At 36.3% G+C, this 15665-nt stretch overlaps 1 long non-coding RNA gene across 2 annotated transcripts in view; it reads left to right on the forward strand.

Annotated features, from left to right (window-relative positions):
* LOC112661171 (uncharacterized) overlaps nt 1-15363 on the forward strand; it is a 52653-nt gene extending 37290 nt beyond the window's left edge. Inside the window, exons 3-4 of one of the 2 annotated variants that reach the window (XR_003137480.3) lie at nt 13792-14114; nt 14344-15363. This is a non-coding gene — a long non-coding RNA (uncharacterized LOC112661171). Of the gene's footprint in view, nt 1-13791 lie in introns of both variants that reach the window. The other variant, XR_003137479.3, reaches the window with a different exon arrangement.
* Nucleotides 15364-15665: the final 302 nt, after the last annotated feature.

Consider the following 15665-nt stretch of genomic DNA (forward strand, 5'->3'; position numbering starts at 1 on the left):
TTTAGTTCCTGTAGGTTCATCTCTATATGCCTCTTCTGTCCCTTCCCTAAGAAGCAACCTTGATAGTGAAAACTTTGGGAGAAAACCTTCACTCCCCCTGTAGCTGAAAGATTAAATAGTGTATATACAATAACCAACAAAACTCAGCAAATCCCCTAGTTTTGCCCTTTTGAAGAAAAATCACTTTCTCCTAAAGAAAGAGAAATTTTAAGTTATATTCATTAAAAATAGCCAGCTGACAGTTTGTATTTTTGAGAAAGTTCATCTGTTTAATACACTGTCCAATTTAAAGGAAGTGGTCCCTTATTAGAGATATGATTTATTCTTAGATAAATCACTGATTTATGGCTCACTGGGGTATATATTTAATACTGTCAAAAAATGAAAGGACACCCCAAACTATCTGCAGTGCCACAGCTACTCGTTCTAAAAAGGATCTGAGGCAGCTAAGACCCCTGGGTGTTAAATGTAATCTTTGCCTGGGATAAAAGCATGGAGAATTGCTGATCTTTATAAAAAGATCTGTCTCTACCCACTGCCTTCCTCCTCTCTCTTCTACCACAGTGCAGTTCATCGTTAAAAAGCTCAGAATTGAAAATTAAGGGGGAAAATAGGTTTATGTTTGTGTCATTTTAAAAAAAAATCTGCAGCCAGACAGGACTTCTTTTTAATGCTTGCTAGAGGAAAGTTCATCACTAAAACAAATATAGCTTCTTGATGGTAATGGATAAATTTGACTACAGAAAAAATGGAAAACCTATAGAAAAACAGGAAATATGTTTCCCCAATCTTACTGTTATCATCAATTGAATGAAATGTAGTATTGGCTGCCAAAAGTAACTACATAAAAAACTCATGTAACACCAATTCCCGATTCTCAGAGTCAGAACTTAGGCCTTTATTTTCACTCTGAGATCTCATCTACTTTTATCTGTATGGATTGTACACTGATGACTTCTAGATCTATAGCTTCTAACATAACCTCTCCCCTTCACAGAACACCCAATTTTAAGATCCTCTTAATACTTCCCCCTTGGATACTCAACTGCCACACAAAATTCAGTGGGACCAAAACACAGCCTTACCCTTTCCCTTCATTTTCTTTCAAACAATTTCCTTCTAACTCTACCATTTTGCTCATGAACTCATCTGATCTCCCAGTTGAGAAAATTTGAAAATATCTTTCACTTCAGTCTCTTCACTCAGCCCCTATGACCAATATGTCATGAAATCACAACATTCCCTACCCGAAATGCTCCTCGGATGTATCCTTACTCTCTATTCCCACCGCCAGTGGCCTAGCTAAACTTGTACCACCTCAGGCCTCCATAAATTTAGTTAAAAATAAGTATAATGTATTTTGGAATATAACAATTAATTAATTGACAGGATGATCTAATCCAGATACTCCCCTTCTCCAATCCTGCTCCAGGCCCAAACCAGTATATCTAAATATTATAAAAGAATCATCCCTCCTTCAGAGGCTAGGTAGAGTCATATTTATTTTAACTGAGTTCTATCTTCCTTTAAAGATGATCCAATTATGTCTATTGCAAACTTCCTCTCTGTTACTACACTGGTGCCAGACATAACACAATGATCCTATTTTACAATGTATAATGATTGCAATTTTTCATAGGCCCTAGAATAAAAGGTCAGACAAAGACTGGCTTCCATCTTCTAGGCTCTGGAAGAAAATCACAGACCTATAATTTTCAGAGGAAGGGGTCCTGCCACTTCAAGTGTTTTTTAGTCTCCCCACATTTTCTCTCCTCATGAATTTGGAGCATTGTCTTCTGCTTTTACGGGACCTTGACATAATACCTGCTTTGTGACATGATGATGTGATATATTCTGAGTCACCCCAGAGATAAAATAACTTATTTTCCTGAAAGATATCCCCTTACTTCTAACTTAAATCCCTCTGATGGACAACTTGCATGAACATCCTCTACCATAGATAGGAAATAAATTCTGCTTTGGAGAAACTTCATGGGTTCCTGGACCTGTGCCAAAAGTCTCTGCTGTGCAGTCCTAGAATTTCAATAATATTCTCTGTTGAGAGACCTAAGCTAATTAGAAGAAGCCTAAGCTCAAAGGAGGCTAATTTTTTATGTCATCTGCTGAGAGTTATGGAGAATATAGTCTTAAAAATTGAAATAGCTTTCCATTTTTTGTTAGTGTTTTATACAAACTGGAAAAAATAAAGACATGTTATAGTTATTGAACTCAGCAGCTTATAATTTCATTTCAGACAAAAACCCTAATATATATATTTGGAATAACTGGCTTGATAAACAAATTTAAGTTTATAAGAATGGAAATTTTATAAAAACCACAAGTTTTGGGCATACAAAACTTGTAATATAAAACCATTCATAAATTAGCAATTTGACGTCAGTGCTATAAAATAGTATGGTATGTGTGGGAAATATCAGAAAGGGAGACAGAACATAAAGACTCCTAACTCTGGGAAACAAACTAGGGGTGGTGGAAGGGGAGGAGGGCGGGGGGTGGGGGTGAATGGGTGACGGGCACTGAGGGGGACACTTGATGGGATGAGCACTGGGTGTTATTCTGTATGTTGGTAAATTGAACACCAATAAAAAATTAATTTATTAAAAAAAATAGGGGATCCCTGGGTGGCTCAGCAGTTTGGCACCTGCCTTCGGCCCAGGGTATGATCCTGGAGTCCTGGGATAGAGTCCCACATCAGGCTCCCTGCATGGAGTCTGCTTCTCCTCTGCCTGTTTTTCTGCCTCTCTCTCTCTCTGTGTCTCTCGTGAATAAATAAATAAAATCTTTTTAAAAAGAAAAAAAATAGTATAGTAATAGTTGTTAATTATCTTATGTTTCCAATTGAAACAAATAATTTTCAATCTTTTGGCTTTTGGCTATAGAAGTTCTGGAAAATGTTTCTCTCCAAAGAAAAGATATCTTGGGTTAGAGACTTTAGCTCTTCACTGTGTAGAACAATCATCACTGGAGACACAAGGTAGTGGTTGGAATACATATTATGCATAAATACCATTAGTCAAAGTCAGAATCAAGGTTTAAGCAAGCTGATTTTGCTCTTCCCCCTACCCTCCCAATATGACACAAAAACCATGCTTGCTCTTCACTATCTTCAACAGAAATTAACTCTACAAACATACTGTGCTTTCAATAATTTTGATGAAAATTCCCAGAACATGGTTGCACAGTATAAGGCATTTCCCTGGAAAAATCCTCTTCACTTATGTTTCTGCTTGGGGAGAGCTTGGCTGAGGAAGAAACCTTAACCTCTCTTCTCTCTTGTCCCCCAACATCTCAGGGTCTGGTGCTGGTTGCCCTTGTCTCCTTCCTCCAGGATTTCTCTATTCCCATCTCATTAATGCACTCACCTTATGCAGAACCACATAACCCTGCCCTAGCTCCTCTGCTGCTGAACCTGCATCCTCTACTGTTAAGGGCATTTAACTTACAAAGGGCTCAGCTATTACCAGGAAACACCCTAACCATGAGGCAGGGAGATTAGAAATAATTTTAAATATTGTTTTTCTCCTTATAAATCTTCCTTTATAATATCTGTCATATGCTGCAAGTGGACAAAGGGTCAGCTTAAATGGTTTCACCTTTCCACAGGTGGCCATACCTGTGCAGGTGGCATCATGGTTGCCTTTTTACCTGGATTACATGCTGGGCAGAGAGCAGCAAACAGTGGTTTGCTGTGTTAGGTAAAAATGACTGTGTTAAGGTAAAGGAGTGAAGTAAATGGCAGACTGAGAAAAAGGACTACATTCAGTCTTTTAAAATACTTAAAAGTGGCAGATAAAAGGAAAAGGACCTCGTCCCATGATAGTTCTGATAAGAAATGTAGAAAAGCCATGATATTAGAGGTGAAAAGCAAGGTGACATGACTTGGAGAGCACAGGTTGTCCCTCATTGAGACTAGCAGGACCCTAGGCTGGCTGATAGTCCCCAGAGAGGCATGAAAGGAAGCCCTGCAGCCCACCCATACTTCACTTGGGTGCCTGGTATGGGGAACTCTGGACATAGGTAAGCTCCAAGAGCCTCTCTTCAGGTCACTCTTTTTTTTTTTTTTTGAGTAGGCTTCATGCCCAGAGTGGAGCCCAATCTGAGATTTGAACTCATGACCTTAAGATCAAGACCTGAACTGAGATCAATTGTCAGTTGCTTAACCAACCTACCCAGGTACCCCTCAGGTCACTCTTTTACCACAGCTTTCCCACATTTGTCTCAGAAGTAGCTTTTAGGGATCCCTGGGTGGCGCAGTGGTTTGGCGCCTGCCTTTGGCCCAGGGCGCGATCCTGGAGACCCGGGATCGAATCCCACGTCGGGCTCCCGGTGCATGGAGCCTGCTTCTCCCTCTGCCTGTGTCTCTGCCTCTCTCTCTCTCTCTCACTGTGTGCCTATCATAAATAAAATTAAAAAAAAAAAAAAAAGAAGTAGCTTTTAGATGCGAAGTCAAAAGATTAAAAAAAATCAGGGAACTAAAACAGCTGGGAATTTTACAACATCTAGCCATCTATGCTGCTGATTTAGTTCTTCTTTGGCTTTTGGAGATGGATAACCCAGTTATAGCCTCCTTAATTAATATTCGGCTGATGTAAGACCCTCTGTTGATGTTATATGGGAGACAAAGGTAAATCATTCATTTTCAGGAATTATTTCATAACAGGTACAATTATTCCCACCTATTCTGTCTGATTTCTGACCTATTATCTTTATTTTAACCACAATGCATTATTTATGGGGATCCTTTTTTGAATCTAATGCTTTCTTGAAAAAAATTTCAGGTAAACAAATCAATTAAAACCAAATAAACATATAACAAACGTATACAAAGAGAATCAAGACATGGTCCATGCCTTAGGGAACTTGTACTGGATTGAAAGATTTAGGCATATTCAAGGCAGACTGATGAGGCAAATAAAGTTGCATGGTATACTGAGGGAAGGCTTCATCGAAGAGGGAATATTTAAGAATGGACATTGATAAGAAAGAACAGAAGAGTATACCAGGCAGAGGGGACAACATGTATAATGCTTCTGAGCTGGATAAGAGTGTGGCTAGTTTGAGGAACTGAGAGCAGACAGGTGCTGCTGGAGCCCAGAGACCAGAAGGAGATGGCAGGAGGTAAAGCTGCCCAGGCAATGACTGAGGGGAACTTCTAGGGAGCTTCTAGGGGAGCTTAAGGATAGGTGCAGTGATCACTTATAGGATAGAGTGGGAAATAGGCCACATTCTTTACCTCAGCAGCAGCACCCTCATCTCCTTCATATGCACTGTACCAGGCTCTTCTATTATTGTAGAAAAGACTTTTGTGGGATCAATTACGGGTTAACTGGCTAATGGTCAAATACTTTGATCATTTCCTGGCTACTGATCAAATGCACCGCTAACTGATTAGTTTGGCTCTGATGGCAATCAACTGCAATGCCAATTTTCTTATAAACTCATCCATTCCCTCATTTATGTATCCACTCAAAACATAACAAACAGAATCATTATTATATCCTTAGTCATGTCATCTGCATTTAAAACTCGTTTCCTTGTGGTTGTTCTTATTGTTATATAGCCATCTATCCAGACATGGTATAGATAGCAGAAAGGGAAGGAACCCCTACTGGACCTACCTCATCAGAAGTGGCAATTTGAGGGTCATAGAGCAAACAGCATAGAATGGAGAGAAGCATCTGAGCCAGGAGAGCCAGAGGAAGAGGTCATTATTCTGGTATTAAAAAATATATATATCTGAAATTAGAATCATCTACTCTTGAGACTAACATTAATACATAATTATGTGTTTATTTCAAAAATCGTTTGCCAAGCAAAACTCTTCTCTACTGAAAGACTGCACTGTATTTGAATTTCAAATCAAACAAGGGAACATCCATTTAAAAAGTGTTCTTCTATACTTTCATATTCCCCAAAAAGGTAAAATAATATGACAGTCAACAGGAAAAGCTTTAAGAAAATTCTTATCCTAGTTCAAAGATTTTCAAAACAAATGAGATATAAATGCGAGACTATTGAAATTGATTCAGGTAACTCTAATCAAGGAATTTTCTCTGTGTGAAATAAAAACAACAAAAAGACAAACCATAAAAGCTTTCTTGAAAAAAAAAAAAAACAACTGTAGCTTTTTGATTGATTAAAAACAACTGCAGCCAGAGTTTCACTACTGTCTGGAATATAGAAAGTTAGCGTGTGTGTCACTTCCACCCTACCAGGTCAAATAAGCCAGGTAAACCATAAAATCATAGCTTTTCTTTAACCCAGCAGAGAGCTGAGGTTTTAGGGGGAAAAAAAAGCCAGAAATCCAAATGAAAATGGCCCCAGCCAAGAGAAACAGGAGAACTGGCTCAGCTGTGGCTGAGCATGGAAGAGAGAGACCCCAGGAACCAGCCAAGAGGGTAAAAAGAATGCAAGGGTAAGAAGTATGAAGGAGCATACAAGTACAGAAACCCTAGGAACTATAAATATGAGTGGAACACACTTACTCCACAGACCTCCACTGGGTCTGACAAGAAACCATGAGGAACAGGGCAGGAGACGGGCAGGATTTGGACTTCATCAAAATTTCATTCCCTTACCAGGGTTTTTTGAAGAACAGAGGTTTTGAAATTTTGACAAAGTCCAATTTATCCTTTTTAATGATAGTCCTGACTTTGAATTAGAAATATCAGTACAAACTCATATTTTCTCTCTTTTTTTTAAAGATGTATTTATTTATTTGACAGGGGGAGGGGCAGAGAGGGAGAAAGAATCTTAAGCAGACTCTATCCTGAGATGGAGCCTGATGTTGGGTTCAATCTCATGATCCTGAGATTACGACCTGAGCTGAAACTAAGAGTGGGTCACTTAACTGTGCCATCCAGGCATCCCTCATATTTTCTCTTTAAAAAAATTTCACATTCCTGTGCACCAAAAAGACCTAGAAATAATAACCAAGCCAGAAGCAATAGCATCCATCACATCAAATCATGTCTCTAAATACTTCAGGGCTTCTTGGAGAAATGACAGATTCATATACTGGGCAGAAAATGTAAAAGATGTAAAACTACTTTCATACTGAAAATAATGAAGTTATCAAATACTAAAAAAGTTTTATCTAAAGGATTCAGGAGCCAACTTGAATAAGCTCCTACTAAACAAATATGAGAAAATATATGAATCAGTAAGGATACAACAGCAATAAATTTGGAATACATATTTTGTGTTCATAATAATGATTAGTTCATAACAACAATAAAAGAAACATTGGTGGGGCACCTGGGTGGGTCAGTTGGTTAAGCATCTGACTCTTGTTTTCAGCTCAGGTGATAATCTCAGAGTCTTGAAATTGAGCCCCACATAGGGCTCTGTGCTCAGTGCATAGTCGGCTTGAGATCCTCTCTCTTCCTCTGCCCCTCCCCCTGCTCCCACGTTCTAAAATAAATGAATAAATCTATAACTAAGAAAGAAGCACTGGTCATCATTGCTGCATGCTTAGAAATCACTGAATATTTTTAAACCAATCAATAAAGGGAAAGAATCAAGCACCTTTGCTATCCTTCCTTCATGAACCGTACCTTAAGAACCCTGGTAATTGTTGAGAGAAAGCTTCTCTGTAACTGGATGTATTCTAGCTAATTAGGTAAGAAGTAAAAACAATATTGCCCTTTGGAATGCCTTATGAATGAATGGTTCTAGAAAATAATCATCAGTGAGTGACAATATCTCCAAAAGGGAGAAAACCAGACAATATATACCTCCTGTTAGAGTATCCAACACAAACTATGAAGTAATCTCACAAAATAATCCATTTTATTGTTTAATATCATAATTATCATAAATATTTTAGGTAGGATAATGCTGTTATGGTATGCTTATAAAAAAGAAACCCTATAATTTATATGGACACTTTTATAGATGAAATGATAAGATACCTTGGATTTGCATGAAAATAATTTAGGAGGATGAAGAGAATTAGGAAGCGTATAGGTGAAGTGACATTGTCCATGAGTTATCATTACTGAAGCTAGGTGATGGATATGTTGGCCTTAATTAAACTATTCTTTTTTTGGGACGCCTGGGTGGCTCAGTGGTTGAGCGTCTGCTTTCAGCCCAGAGTGTGATCCTGGAGTACTGGGATGGAGTCCCACATCAGGCTCCCCTCAAGGAGCCTGCTTCTCCCTCTGCCTATGTCTCTGTCTCTCTGTGTCTCTCATGAATAAATAAAATCTTTTAAAAAAATGAACTATTCTATTTTTGTATGTATTAGAAATAATTTAAAAATTTAACCATGCACTATAAAAAGTTAAAAACCATATGAGGATTGATAGCTGAGAAATAATTTGATAAAACTCATTATTCATAATTTGTTTAAAACAAACTTTGACATAATAGAAGTGATGAATTCTTCATCAACATTATTAGAAAAATGCATTTATATACTTACATACATAGTCAACCTAAAAACAAACCTTATTCTATTTTTTAAAGATTTTATTCATTTATTTGAGAGAGCACATGAGAGAGCATAAAGAGTGGAGAGGGAGAAGCATACTTCCTGCTGAGCAGAGAGCCCAATGTGGGGCTCAACCCCAGGACCCTGAGATCATGACCTGAGCTAAAGGCAGATGCTTAGCTGGCTGAGCCACTCAGGCACCCCAGCAAATCTTATTCTTAATGAAGAAACACTTAAATATGTCTCTAGTTAAAGGAACAAGACAAGAATGTCCTTTATCACCACTATTATTTAATAGTGTTCTGAAAGTATTAGGCAATATAGTAAGTGAAAAAATTAAATATAAAAAATAAAAAAGGATCTGTAGCAAAACTATTACAAATAATAAGAAAATTGAGTGAGGTAGTTGGGCAGAAAGTTAGCATCCAGAAATCAAAAGCTACTCCCATTTAGGAAATCCTGACATTAAAGTGACCCATTATATAACTACATTTAAAAAGAAAAAATACCTAGGAATAAACATACATAGGAATAAAATAGAAAAATGTGCAGATCAAAACAAAAATATTAAATGCTATTGAGAACACAAATGGATCTAAACAGGCCTTGGTTAGAAAGATTCAAAAATTATAATATCACTTCTTCCAAAGTTAACCTTGAATGCAGTAAAATACATTAAAGAGAAAATTAAAATGCCAATAAGTTTTTTCTGGGAATATATATACTGTCTCTAAAGTTCATATGAGTAAATAACAGACCCCCCCCCCAAGATCTGAAGAAATGTTACCATCACCAAATATTCAAATATATAATTAAAACAATTAAAACATAATGCTGCATCTAGAAAGAGACTCAAATATACATAGAAACATAGTATTTGATAAACATAACATTCCCAACTAGTGAGAGAAAAATTACTCAATAAATGGTGTTAGAGCATTAGGGAACCCCTATGAAAAATTATGTTTCTTGTGAAAGTAAAAACTGATTCAACCCATATGGAGTATGATTTGATAAAACTGATTAACAATAAATTATGATTAATAATACAAATGAAGTGACCCAGCAATTCTAATTCAGGAGATTTATTTTCCAAATATTCTGCAAATATGCATTCACCAAATATGACATGCACTAGGTAATTATTGAAATGCATTTTTTGTAAATAGCAAAAATTTGGCAATAATCCAGATATTCATCAATAAGGATCTAGCTAAATAAAGTATACCATATACAATGGAATATTATGTAGCCACTAAAAAGAAGTATGGCAGCTCTCTATATATGTATATATGCTTGTGTAGTATCCCCAACTGCAATGACACACAATAAACTAGTGGTAGAGGTTGCTTCTAAGGTAGGAAGTTGGGTGTCTCAGGGTCAGGATTAAGAAGGAGATTTAATCTTCCTAGAACACCCTCTTAAAGCCATAGAATTTGTATTTATATGCATTCTGTATCTATTACAAAATATCGAGTATAACAATTTTAAAAATACATTGGGAAAAAAAGAACACAATGTGATGTATCCCCCACCAAGGTATGCGCATGCACACACACAAGGATATTTTTAGTAACCAATGCTGATAATTACAACAGAATATCCTAGGATATCCCACGGTGACTGCTTAATTATCTAAGAAAGATGGTCATGAGTGGAAGGTTCATTAAATATATTTTTAAATAAATTTTTTACCAACATGTAATATACATATATAGTACAAAAAGCCCAAGTGTAAGCTTAATGAGTTTTTACAAAGTGAATATGCCTGAGTCATTAGCACCCAGATCAAAGAAGAGAATATTACCAACACCCTAAAAACCTCCTCATATTCCCTTACAATTACTAGCCATCAACCTGGTGTCTAACATTATGAAGTAATTTTGATTGTTTTGAACTACATATAAATAAAATCTTATAGTGTGGAGGGGTTTTGTTTTTATTTTTGTTTTTGTTTTATTAGTATCTAGTTTCTTTTGCTCATATTGTACTATCATTCTTATGCAGTGGTCCATTGTGTGACTGTACCATTCACCCATGTTGATGTACATTGAGATTGTCTCTAGCTTTTGACTGTAATAATAAATAGTACTGCTCTGAAATGTTCTTGTACATCTCTGGTTGAACACACATGCACATTTCTGCTGGGGTTATACCTAGAAGTGAAAGTTGCTGGGTCCTAGGATAGGTGAGAATTTTAGTAGATATTGCTAAACAGTTTTCCGGAATGGCTGTATCATATCCTCACTCTCATTGTGTGTGATCGATCTCCCATTGTTTAGCCATCCAGATGGGCAACTAAAATTATCACATTGTAGTTTTAATTTGCATTGCTTTGAGGGCTAATGAAGTGGAGTACTTGCTCAGTGAAGTGCTTGTTCAGGGTTTTTGCCCATTCTTCTATTGGGTTGTCTGAGTTTTTTTTTTTTTTTTTCATTTGCAGAAGTTTTATAGTCTGCGTATGAGACCTTTCTGAAATATGTGTAGTGCAAATATCTTCTCCAATGCAACAGCCTGCTTTTTTACTCTTTTGATTAGTATCTTTTTATAGACAGTTATCTTTCAATGAATTGAAATGCTCTGAAAAATGACAATCATGTAATTACATGCATGAGAACTATCCTGAAAAATGAATTGCTCAGTAAAACATTAATTTGCATAAATATGGTTTACATGACTTTCTATGTATATGTGTGTAGATTTGTTTTTATTGCTATTATCTCCATAAGAGAAACCAAAAAGCTCTTTATAAGCTAGACATTAAAAAAGGAAAAAAAGCAACTCAAATCCATTATTTATTTATCTAAACCACTTTATTGGGGTATGACTGACATACAAAAAGCTGTGTATATTTATTCAACTTGATAAGTTTAGAGATAAGTATATATCCATGAAAGTATCACCACAATCTATGCCATAAACATATCTATCACCTCTAAAAGTTTTCACTTGCCCTCTTTATACCTCTTTTTTATTATTTGTGTGTGAGTGTGCATATGTATGCATGGGTGATAGGAATACTTAACATGAGAGCAACTTCTTAGCACATTCTTAAGTATTCAATGAAGTGTTATTAACTATAGTCTCTTCTGTTGTACAACAGATCTCTTGTTCTATTGGTTCACAAACTCCTTGGGAGCTTCCTAGGTATAATCTGAAACCAGCCCTCATTTGTGAAGGGCAAGGAGAGACCAAAGAAAGAGGCAGGCCACTCCAGATTGTTAGGTTTCAGGTTAATAAGCAAGGGAATTTACTTACAAGGCTTGTCTTGGGTACCTGCAAGATGAGTAGATTTCTGCACCAGAATCTTAAAAGTTTACATACAGAGGTCTTTTATGGGTTTGTTCAATACACAGGAGGTTTTAACAGGATTCAGTCACAAATTCAGTCCAGATTGCCTCAACATCACATTTCTAACTGAAGACTATATCCTTATAGCAGCTTCTAGGGACAGGGAAGATAAGGGGAACACATATTCTATGGACAGGGTAGGGGGTAGGGAGCCTCCAATTACAGAGTCCAGTTTATGGATCAACTGGAGATCATATCTTCTTGATGACCAAAGACTTACTCATTTTGTATAACTGAAACTTAGTAACCTTGACTATACCTTCTGTTTTCCCTCAGACCTATTTATTGACTACCTATTTGCCAGGCACGAATAAAGTCTCTGTTGTTGTGGAGATTATATTCTTGCTGGGAGAAGCATGAAGTGTGTTCATAAATAATTAGACACAAAAATATTAGATGATGAAAGACACTGTCAAGAGAATAAGAAGATAAGCCACACACTGGGAGAAAATATTTGCAAAAGATATATCTGATAAAGGACTATTAACTAAAATACACAAAGAACCCTTACAGATTAACAATAAAATGAAAGCCTAATAAAAAAATTGGGAAAAGATTTGATCAGAGACCTCATCAAAGAAGACCATCTGTATTTGGCAAATACAGATGGCAAATAAACATATGAAGAGATGTCCAACACTATGTGTTATTAGAGAATTGCAAATTAAAACAATAAGATACTACTATACAGATTTTAGAAAAGCAAAAATCCAAAACACTGACAATACCAAATGATGGTGAGGATGTGGAGCAACAGGAGCTCTCATTCATTGCTAGTAGGAATGCGAAATGGTCTTCCACTTTGTAAGACAGCTGGGTAGGTTCTTACAAATCTGAAATATGCTTACCATACAATCCAGAAATCATGCTCTTTGCTATTTACCCAGATGAATTGAAAATGTGTGCCCCTCTAAAAACCTGCACATGAATGTTTACAGCAGCTTTATTGATAATTGCCAGAATCTGGACGAAACCAAAATATCCTTTAGCAAGTGAATGCATAAATAAGTTGTGGTACATCCAGACACTGAAAATTATTCAGTACTAAAAAGAAACAAGCCACAAAAAGATATATAGGAAGTTTAAATGCATTTTATTAAGTGAAAGAAGCCAATCTAAAAAGGCTATATACTGTATGATTCCAACTATATGACATTCTAGAAAAGGCAAAACCGTGGAGACAATAAAAAAGCTATCAGTGGTTGCCAGAAGTTTGGAGAGAGTGGGATGAATAGGTGGGGCATAGAGGATTTTTAGGGCAGTTAAACTGCTCTTTATGATACTATAATAATGGTGGATATATGATATTATACATTTGAAAAAACTCATAAAGTGAACTGTAAACTACGAACTTTATTTGATAATGATGTATCAATATTGGTTCATTGATTATAACAAATGTATTGCTTTGGTGTGGGATGTTGATGGTGGAGGAGGCAATATGTGTGTCTAATGATATATGGGAAACTTCTACATTCTGTTCAGTTTTGCTGCAAACCTAAAATAGCTCTAAAAATTAAATTCTATATTAAAAATAGTAAGTGATGACATATAAAGAGATAATCAGGGTGATAAGATAGAGTGTGATAATGCAATGGGCAAGCTACTTGAGACAGCCTGAAGTGTTGCTGCACAAACCTTGAGTCAGGAACAAACTTTCAGTCAGAGAACAGAAGACTTGAGTGTCTGGAACATGATGAGAGAAGTAGAGAAAGCATAGAAAATGAGACAGAGGAGGTGGCAGGCGACAGCTTATATAAAGCCTTATGTGCCAGGATAAAAGGCACTAATTTTGAGTCATCTTGAAGATGGAAAGTAAGGGAGAGGCGAAAGATTGTATGGATGCTTGACTTTTCCAGTAGCCTTTGCTTCTATATCCTTTGTAAGCACAGTTTCTTGGGAAACCCCAGACTGTTCCCAACATAGCTTATTGTTCTGTCTAAAAAAAGTCTTCAAAAGCTGGAATTCTGCTCCTTTCATTTCAGGAATCCTGGACCCTTTGTTCAAATTCTCCCTTTGGTCATCTGCCTACAGTATCTTATCCTTGAAACCGACTTTCAAGAGAAGCTGGAGAAGGGAAGAATTATTAGCACCATTCTTCTGATTATACCTCACTTTTGCATATTTCTTGAGAATTCCTAACAGTTTTGCATTCACTATTTTTTATTGAAATAAGAACTTTGGTATTTATCAACTACCTTTATGCTTATTTAAAACATTTTATCTAGTTGGGTTTTTTTTAATACATGTTCAATGAGAAAATCTGGAAGACACAAAAAATGTGTGAAGAAAGAAATGATAATAATTGGTAAATATCATGAATCAGATATAAGTCATTTTCCATTGTTATTCTTAGCTTATTAGATTGGTTACTTTTGTTACAACATGCTAGGATATTTATTTTGTAAAATTAAGATTATGTTTTATACCCGACTTCATAGGCTGCTTTTCACTTAAAGCATCTTGTATATCATACACTCTCAGGTAATTTTCAGAGTCTCTGAGTGAGTGGTATTTTCACCTTTGTTTCCCTTAAGAAATGGATATTCTGAAAATGTGAAGAGTTTCCTGAGGGTTAAGGAGAGACTACAATTGCAATCTTGGTGTTCCAACTGTGAGTCTAGAACTCCAGCCATTATATCACAGATGACAGTACTACTACAGAAACCCATATATATTGATGATTCTCTACCTTTTTAATATGTAAATCCCATCATGTCATTCCGTTGCCCCTAATACAACAATGGCTACCTATTTCATTCAAAGTGAAAGCTAAAATGCCTATAATTTGGCCCCCAGTGATTTTCTAATTCATCTCTCACATCTCCCCAGCTCCTAATTTACTATGCTACAGGTTCCTTGCTATTCCCCAACGTACCAGGCATGCTGCCAGTGTGGGGTTTTATACTTGCTGTTTCCTTTTTCCAGAATGCTTTTCCTCCATATATCCACATGCCTCTCTCCTTTACTTTCTTTATGTCTGTTCAGACATCACACTGTCAGTGAAGCCCTCCCTGACCATCCCATATAGTGAATCTTTGCCTGAAACCACCTGATACTCCTCACCTCTATTTCCCTACTTTGATTTCTCTTTTGTTTGTATGACCACATGATATGCTACATACTTACTTATTTCTTTCTAATTTCTCTTCCCACCCTACCCCCAATGGCAGGAACTTGTTTTACTTTATTTATTATGTTACAGACATTCGATATATTTTTTTTGTTGGAGGAATGGGTATACACTAGATGACCTGCTCAGTGATTTATATACATTCTATCCCTCTCCCCTCTCTCTGAGTCTATGAGACATGTTATTTCCAAATTCAAACACACATTGATATATGTTGTGACAACAAATTTTATTATCAAAGGTGATGTCAAGTTTAATATTTAAGGACTGAAAATTAAAGATCATCTTTGACTCTGGGTCCAAAAAAATCCCTTTGACTCTGCCTGCTTGTTTTACCATAAAACATCCACAATGATGGTTATTCTAGCACTGTACATACATATGCTATGTTACCAAATAAATTAAAAAGAAACTCAACATCCTAGTTCAAGCACTCATTGATTATTGTAAAAACATGATGATCTAATTATGTCAACTTCCAGAGAGCCAATCAACAAAGAATTAATTTCTTGACCAAATTCATCATTACTTTCAAAGAAGTTATTATGAGGGTGCTTATGTATAGGTGTTAGTGTAGAAAGTCAGTGAGCACAAGCCTTAAGAATTTTATGTCTATGAGTGAACAAGGACAATGGAGTTTCAGCTATACCAAGTGAACAAAAATGATACGTTAGATAACTCTACATTGTCTAACAAGCATTTACTAGACATCTTTCTGTGCATGGC

This window comes from Canis lupus, chromosome 23, assembly GCF_003254725.2.
Source record: "Canis lupus dingo isolate Sandy chromosome 23, ASM325472v2, whole genome shotgun sequence".
Lineage (NCBI taxonomy): Eukaryota > Metazoa > Chordata > Mammalia > Carnivora > Canidae > Canis > Canis lupus.